General features: G+C 31.7%; 1 pseudogene; it reads left to right on the forward strand.

Annotated features, from left to right (window-relative positions):
- Window positions 1–6,357: 6,357 nt before the first annotated feature.
- Window positions 6,358–8,775, forward strand: LOC140892105 (transcription factor bHLH122-like; annotated as a pseudogene).
- The last annotated feature ends 273 nt before the right edge of the window (window positions 8,776–9,048 follow it).

A 9,048-nucleotide genomic window follows, 5' to 3' on the forward strand; every position in this document is an offset into this window, starting at 1 on the left:
CTTTTTTCCAAAATTCATCTCTAACTCATATGTTCGTAGCGAACTCATCAATTCATCCAAACCCAGAATTGATGTGTCTTTTGATTCATCAATAACACAAATCTTCTTTTAAAATCTTTCGGGCAGTGATCTCAACATTTTGCTCACCAGGTGTTCATTTGAAATAGCATCACCAAGATCAATTGCCTCATTCTCGATCTTCCTCAAGCGGCGTTCATATTCATCGATCGTCTCACTTTCTTCCATTCTCAGATTTTCAAACTGAGTAGTGAGAATCCTTCTTTTGGTTCGATTCACACTATCGGATCCTTCACAGTGCATTTGAAGTTTTTTCCAAGCCTGTTTAGCACATACACAGTTAGTGACCAGTGAAAACATATTAGAATCTAGAGAAGTAAATATAGCATTAAGAGCTTTGTTGTTCATATTCGAAGCAGCAGTTTCATCGGCATTCCATTCCGTTTCTGGTTTGAGGAGAAAATGTCCTTCTCCATCAGTTCTCCTTGGTGAATTCCAGCCTTGGAACACACGCTGCCATGTCTTTTCATCAATCGATTTGATGTAGACACGCATCCTAACTTTCCAGATAGCATAGTTGGATCCATCCAAGATTGGAGGGCGTTGAGCAGTTTCCTGAATAAGGTTATCTCCATTGTGATGTCCTGTCAAACACAAAAATAGAATCACACTTAATATCGTCAAGTGAATGTCTCTGACGCCAATTGTAAGGTTTGAACAGTCTGAAATCACAGAAATACCAGAAATAAATATTCGAGTATGTGTTATCTTTCAGTGTTGTCAACATTTCACGATAACACTATGCAGCAGAATAATTAACTAACAGTAAAAGTAAATAACACAAAAATAATTATGCACAAGTACTAAGTACTTGTACAATGCCTCATGGAGAAATAATCACTAGAAAATCAAATCAGTTTACAAAAACCAACTAGTGATTGTTTTACGAAAAATCTACTTTTCACGCAACAGATTGAGATAATAAACGGCTTCCTAAAAACTAGTAAGAACTAGAATAATAAACCAATAGGAAGTTTCTAAACCGAAAAACAAAACCAAAGAACCACTTTCAGAACAACACTTCACTCGTGTGTTCTTCAGTGTTTCCAACACTACTCGGCAACACAACGTAGCAGTAGTATTTTCTTCAGAAATTCTTCAATGATCGATCTTCAATACTCTAGAATTTCTGAAACACTTTCTCTATGTATTTTTGCTCTCTATGTTTCACTCTCTTGATCTCTCTATCTCGTTGTTCTATATCAGATCGGTCCAAGCACTCCTATAAATAGATCTTCAATATGTTTCCATAAATAAGAACCTACAAAAACATGGAAACAATATATCATCAGAATCAAATATTTCGAATCAAGATATAACTGATATATACTAATTTTTAAAACTTTGTTCTAAGAAAGGCAAAATTATAAATATAGAAATTGAATGCAATAAGGAAATAATTTAAAAGACATGTGCAAGATATGTTATTTCAATATATATATGTCCCTTTTTCATACTTCAAAAGAAAAAAAGGTATGTGTTTTTTTTTCCCGTGCCAAAAGGCATAATTATATTAGATTACGAATTTTCAAAATATTTTGTTTCATTGTGTAAATTTTGGATAAAATAAGGGAATAAAATATATATGCATGTATGCATTTATTTTTTGGTGAAATAATTTTTACTATGAATGTATAATAAACATCACTTAAATATTTTGAATTGGTTTTTTTTGTGTGGAAAATGAACGATTATGGGTGAGATATACTGTAAATTAATTTTAAAATATAATATAATAGCATACTGATTTTTTAATATATATTTAAAATAAGGAAATAAACGAATTAAGTGAATGTTTAGAAATTGGTTTCTCAAAATGAAATCAAATCGTCTATGTTCTACTTTAGTATTCTGATATTTTATTTTATCTCCCAATTACAAAATAAAAAATTAAGATTGTATAAAAGAATATATCTATATCTTAATTAAAACATCCCAAAATCCTGCAAGATGCTAGTACTGCATGCATAAATTAATAGTGCGTTACTGCGTTTTGAAATAAATGCATAATAATAATTAGATTGCTAGTAATTGTGACAGTCTTTGTCATAAATGATTAATGTTATTATTTGTTAGACTTGAATTTGTAGAAGTTGATTCACACACAAATGTCCATAAAAAATGTTACACAATTTAAAACAAATTATTAATCGTTGCAACACTTTCTTCAGTTCATCTAACACATGCACATTTTACACGTAATAGTAACTAAACAAAAATTCAAATTTTTATCTCATTTTAATATTTCGTTGAAAAAAAACTAAATTAAAATAGCATCAAATGGAATAAATGATAATTTGATCGACAAGAGATAATAAATGTGTGGCAACAAAGACATTGAACAATTTACTTGCGATCTGACGCATGATTTGAAGTACAAAATCTGTTAAAAATTATAATTCCATACGATGCAGGGTGCAATTTCGAAAAATTAGGACGAATCTTTACAGATAAAATAAATAATAACAGGTTGAATTAAATTGCGGGCCCATGTGAATTTGTGTTCTAACTGGAAAGCCACCAAATTAAAGTCTTCATATGCATATAAAAAAAATTTGTGTGGTTTGAGTGATAGGATAAGTAATCCATAGATAAGTAATATAATGTAATTTAAAAATAAATAAGAAAAAATATTTAATACATTATTTGATTTGATGGATAGATTATAATTTATTTGATTTAATTGATGTAAAATTATTAATTAATAAATAGATAAATAATATGATAAAAATAAGGCGAAATTGATTGGGACTTATACATAGATTAATAATACATCAAACCAAACAATGCCAGACTTGAGTGATGTGATGATTAGAACTGACTGAATTTTTCTGAACAAAAAAAACGGTTTTAAAATTTTAATTCAAACAATTAATGTTAAATTTCTTGTAATTTTAATCCCGTGATATATAGATAATCTATATAAACACACACACACACACATAATGACATGTACTTGAAAGGAGTCTTGGCGTATCCTAATATAAGTTTATCATATGCTATTTTTTAACAGTATAGTCTAAATTATATGCCAAGCCAGATTTTGCGGAGATCATAAATCAGCAAACCATATAAATATTCAATTATTTTCTGGCATTTTATTCTTTCAACGATCTATTTCGTTATCATTAATGTTAAATCACGTGTATCTAACTGTTATAAGCTTATATATATTCCCCGTCAATATAATTTTTAATTTAATATTTTAATACAATATGAAATTCCAAATACCACCATATCAAATAAATTTTCAGGCTTTAGGATAATATTAATCTCGGATCCCAGTAATGTGGAAGAACTTTTAAAAATGTAAAGATCCAAAATTCAAAGAAAACATAGTGTAATTTTAAATTAACATGTTATATTAGTTTTTTATATTATATCATTGATATTATTAGTTTATTTACTATATCAAATATAAATTTGTTTTTTTATATTATATCACTGATATTATTAGTTTATTACTATATTATCAACTATAAAATCGTTTGCGTAAATTAAAATGATCTAATTAAATTTTGAAATTGCATGGGAAAAACAAGAAATTATATAATATTTTTTAAAAAAAGCAATACCCTTTTTATATATAAATAATAAAATAATATATATGAAGGCTAATCTTATCCGTTTAAGAGACAAAGTCAAAGTTAAACATTACAAATATTTTTTTTTTCAAATGCATACAAAACTCCCGAAAAAAAATCTTGAATTTTTTTTGAATCGAAAAAAAAAATCTTGAATTTAATCATATGAGCATCATAATTATAATAGTTAATAAAATACTTATTCGAAAATGAATCAAATATTTATTATTTTGAACATGTCTATTGTCTAAGAATAGTTAATAAAATACTTATTCGAAAATGAATCAAATATTTATTATTTTGAACATGTTTATTGTCTAAGAAGAGTAGATTTCTTTTAAAACCATCACATGACATGCATATCCAGTTCAATAAAAAAATGAAAAGTAATAATTTTGACGTAAAAATTAATATTTTTTTATGGATCGAATCGAATAAGATATATATCTTATACAAATTTACTCATGAGACCTTCTCATAAAAATTTTTATGACCCCCTTGCTGATTTTGTGGACCAATCTATTGTTTTATTTCAATCAATTAAAACCCACCCTAACGTATAATTAATTGATCATGACAGCTAATTCCGCATACATAATTTTTTTTGTACAAAAGTTTAAAATAATAAATAAATTGATAATCTCGTGTATTATTGATTATAAAGCAATGTACGCGTAGGGGATTCATAATTTTATATGCATGTGGTGATGGGTAAATTAATTAGTTTTATACGAACGACTATGGTGAAACGAACTCGTGTATTTATAATAAAGAAATCAATAAAATAAATAAATAAGCGAATAATTTGTTTTTAAAGTAGATTTAAATGTAACATGTCTTGCTTATAGGGACAACTCTGATAACTAGGGATATGTCGATATCTTTCAATGAAATTCAGAATTTTTTCCAAAGCAAATTAGTAATGTAATCGGCTCTACCAAGTTCGATCTGTCCCTGTCCTTATTAAGGGATTAGTCAAATGGGAGTGTGACATAGCTTCGTCAAATACCACAACTCATTGCACGGCACTTGTGCTTTCCCATTTAGGAACGCAAGCGAACCCATTATTTATGCATGCTAAATATATTAAATTATATTTACATTATTCAAATTTTATCTAAATATTTAAACTAAGCTCACGATCTCGTAAACGGTTAAAATATGACCTCCAACTTATCATATATTTGAAAAAACTTCTAGGAAGCACTTCTCAATTTTTAAGTGCTTTTTAAAAAGTTCTACCAAACACTACCTAAAACTAGCTAGAATTAAAACGATTTTTAAATTTATCGAGCTTGAATCAAAATTCACTTACTCAATGGCTGATAGCATTTCGTTTTTTTTTCTTCGTGGTTTCAATCTTTCACATAGTTTGTAAGGAAATCTATCGAGCTTGACTTACCCAATCGACAATATTTCGTTCTGCTCTCCGTGAGAAGACATTGTTCTCAAGTAGTTTTTGTTTCAATTCATGAACATTAATGCCAAAGATGTGTCGATCAAGAAGCTAATAAGATTGTCCAATAAATTTATAATATAGACGGGACTTCATGTTTTTCGATGCAATCCCTTTTCTTTTTTTTTTTTGTTTGAAAAATGTTGTAACCAAAGAGTTGTTGCCAAGTCATTGCATATTAAGTTTCATGATTTTTTTTTTAAAAAAAAACCATCCAGTGTTTTTAAAAATAATTTTTTTTAAAAGAGCGAAATTTTAAAAATCATAAAGGTCCTTCATCCCACGTATGTTGGATAACATAAATATCTTGTAATAAAGAAGAGATCTAGATCGGTCGTAAAGGATATCGAAAAAAACCTCATTCCTTATAATTTTTTCTTTAAAAAGATTAGGTTCAAGTGGATTTGAATTTATTTTATGAAAAAAAAATATATATATATATATATATATAAAAAACAATGTGTCCTTTGTTGACATAGCCATTAAAGGCTAAGATGATAAAAGGGCAACCGTAAACTGAATGCCAAAAGGAGGAAGAACTGTCAAATTTATTACATCATTTACTTCTGTAAAAAAAAAACACTACGACCCCTACTTCATCATAAATGCAATGTTCTGACCTTCTTTTGCCAAATTAATCCAAGATCATTGGCACTCCTGAGTTCCCATTGGCTGCGCTATATTCAACTCTCTCTCTCTCTTCCCCTCTCACTCTCTCTCTCTAACCCAAACCCGCCGCCGCCGCCGCCACCGTCACTACTAGTGCTCTGGACTGTTTTATTTGAGAACCCTTTTCGCAGGAAAGGATAAAGAAGCAATCTTTCTGTGAAGAAAGTAAAAAAGTCGTTGCGCTTTTAAAAGCAACACGTGTGCTTGATTGAAGGCTCTGGCTTTTTCCTGTTTGTTGTTTTTTCTTTCTTTAATCTGATTAACTATATGTATTCTTCCTTTTCTTGATTGTTCTTTTTCTTGTTAATCTTATCGTATCCTTTTTTCACTTCAATCACAGTTTCAGTATTATTTTCTAGTTGGTTGTATTTTAAGATAAATCCTTGGGATATCACTTATACATCAGTAGGCTCATATTCTGCTCAATTCAGGTTCTTGATTCTGTAAAGTTGAGCATTTGAATATTCCTTGCTTTTATGCATGTCTCGGATTGATTGGCTGGTTTGGCCGGATCCTGTAAAAAAAGTTGTAATTCTTGGATTTTCAGACATTTTCAAGATTTTCTTTTGATCTAATAGATTTGTTTTTCCCCCGTTCTCTCTTCTTTTCTGCTTTTGATTCTGCGCCAATTCTTTGTTTTTCAAAACTTGATGAATAATCAGCAAGAGTTCCGGCAAAATATGCAGATAGGCTCTGGATTAACTCGCTACCGATCTGCTCCAAGTTCTTATTTTTCAACTCTTTTAAACAGTAATAATAATAATATCCTGGGTGATGATGGATTTGGGGAAGATGAATTTGAGCATCTTTTGAACCCTCGAGCTTCAAGTCCCGAGACCCAGAAATTTTTCTTCATGAATACTTCCGAAACCATTCAAGAAAAACTGCTCTTCCAATTTGAATCCACAATCACAATTAGATCCACAGTATCCGCCGCCGAGAAAGATCGAATCTTCAGCCAACAAACCTCGGCAGCAATTGCAAAAACAGCAGAGCAATGACTTTTCTTCGGTTTCTCATATGATGTATCAGATAATCAATTCCGGTGACACAAATTCTGATATGCAAGAAGATTCGAATTATGGATTGATGGATTCTATGAATTCGAACTCCGCCGCCGTGCAGATGAAGACGGAAGAGGGTGGTGGTGGAGGCAGTCTCATTCGACACAGAAGTTCTCCTGCTGGATTATTCGAAAGCATAAACATCAAGAATGGTGGTTTTTACTATTCGCCTTTTACAGCTGATTTTCCAGTAATTTTTAGTTTCACAGGATGCTGACATGTTTTAGCTCTCTGTATAGAGCTCGGTGCAGCTAATTTAAGCGAAGTGGATTATAAAACTGCAGCAAAACAGTCATGGAGAGGGACGATTCAGCGAAAATCGTGATAAAAATGGTGGATACAGCTCGGGTTTCCCAGTAAATTCTTGGGATGATTCAGTTATCCTGCCTGACAGTTTCTTCAAAGGATTAACAGATACTCATCAGGTCTTGCCTTAGAATTCTAATCATTCGTTTTTTTTCCGGATCATTTTGAGATTAATGATGTAAGATACTGATATGTTTAGCAGAGTATTGATGGCGGAAGTAAGCACACAATCTCCAAGTTGTCTCATCACCTGAGTCTGCCTAAAAGTTCAGCCGAAATGTTTGCGATGGAGAAACTGATGCAAGACTCGGTGCCCTGTAAAATCAGAGCGAAAAGGGGTTTCGCCACGCACCCGCGAAGCATAGCTGAGAGAGTAAACTTCCCATTCTTTACTAGTTTCATGCAATAAAAAAAAGAAAAACGATATGGATTTTTGAAGAATGAAGTGCATTTCAGGATTTTATGCCATGATTTCAGGTTAGAAGGACGAAAATCAGTGAACGGATGAGGAGGCTGCAAGATCTCGTGCCTAACATGGAAAAGGTAAACCTCTTTCTTGCATATATTTTGATTAAATACCGATTCACAAATGGAGGCACATCTTTAAATGTATTAAATTGTATGCGAAGGATGCTATTTAGTAGGTTATTGAAAGCCATCCGTAGTGTGGTATGGTGGATGCCGGTTTCTCACGAGGTTAGCAGTGTTAATCCTGCATCGGCTTTACAAACGATTGTGCAGTGTTAGGTTTGATGATATACTATCCCAAGGTAGTCTTTTGGGTTTAGATTATACTCGGTTTAGATATTCATTCCAAGTGTAAGGACCTATTGTTGGTTCATTTTCCACAAACCCAATTCTTCTTTTGGAAAAATTGATTTCCATCATGATAATAGAGTAAGCAGGTGACAAGTTAAGAGATCTTTGTTGTCTGCGTTACTTATTTAGCAACCTTTTTCATCATCTAATATTGACCATCCTGCGCATGTGAACCTAGAAAAATCGGTTTCTGGTTTATATTTCATGTCTGTTGCTCATACTGTATGAAAATGGTTTCTAAAATTACAGTGTGCTCCGGATTATGACCTCTTATGTATTCTCTTTAATGGACGATCAATTTCTGCATTCACTTCAATTTGCAGCAAACAAATACATCAGACATGTTGGATTTAGCTGTTGATTACATTAAAGATCTTCGACGACAAGTAAAGGTGTGTATACCAAATTGGCCAAATCACTAATATTATTTTTTGAATCTGTCAATGCCATTTGTTTTTTGAACCCCTCAGACGCTCTCTGATAATCGCTCGAAGTGCACATGTTCGGCTAGACAGAAACCATAGAGCAAACGCCTTTTCATATTCAGCATTAGGAGCTCTGTTCAGGATCAAGAAATCGCCCCCTCAGGCTCCCAACCGAGAAGGGTTCGATGTATTATTTCGTGGATATCAAGGATAGGAACTCAAGCTCTGTTCTGGTGATAGTGTGAATCAAAGATTTAGCTGTTTTTGTAAAGATTCATATGGCCTCTTTTTGTACTTGTAGTTCATGAATTCCTCCCACTTCTTGTCAGATTTTTTAAAGGTCACGAGCATTAAACTTGATTTACTTCTTGTCACGGTCTCTATACTTTTAGAAATGCTCGACCCTGTTCTAATCTAGGCTGCATAAAAAATTTTGGATTATCTTAATAATCCTTTTATAATTACATCGTCTGTCGAATTGTTTCGGGTAAAAAAAACCATGGTAGGTGGGAAAATAAAGATACGTTCCAAAACAAGAGGGATGAAAAATATAAAGATACGTATGATACCTTTTCCTATCTTGATTGAATGTAAAGTCCATGGCCAGCCAGTGCACATATATTCTGAATCTTTAGTTGTTTGGAATG

The sequence above is a fragment of the Henckelia pumila genome, chromosome 3, assembly GCF_033568475.1.
Source record: "Henckelia pumila isolate YLH828 chromosome 3, ASM3356847v2, whole genome shotgun sequence".
Classification (NCBI taxonomy): Eukaryota; Viridiplantae; Streptophyta; class Magnoliopsida; order Lamiales; family Gesneriaceae; genus Henckelia; species Henckelia pumila.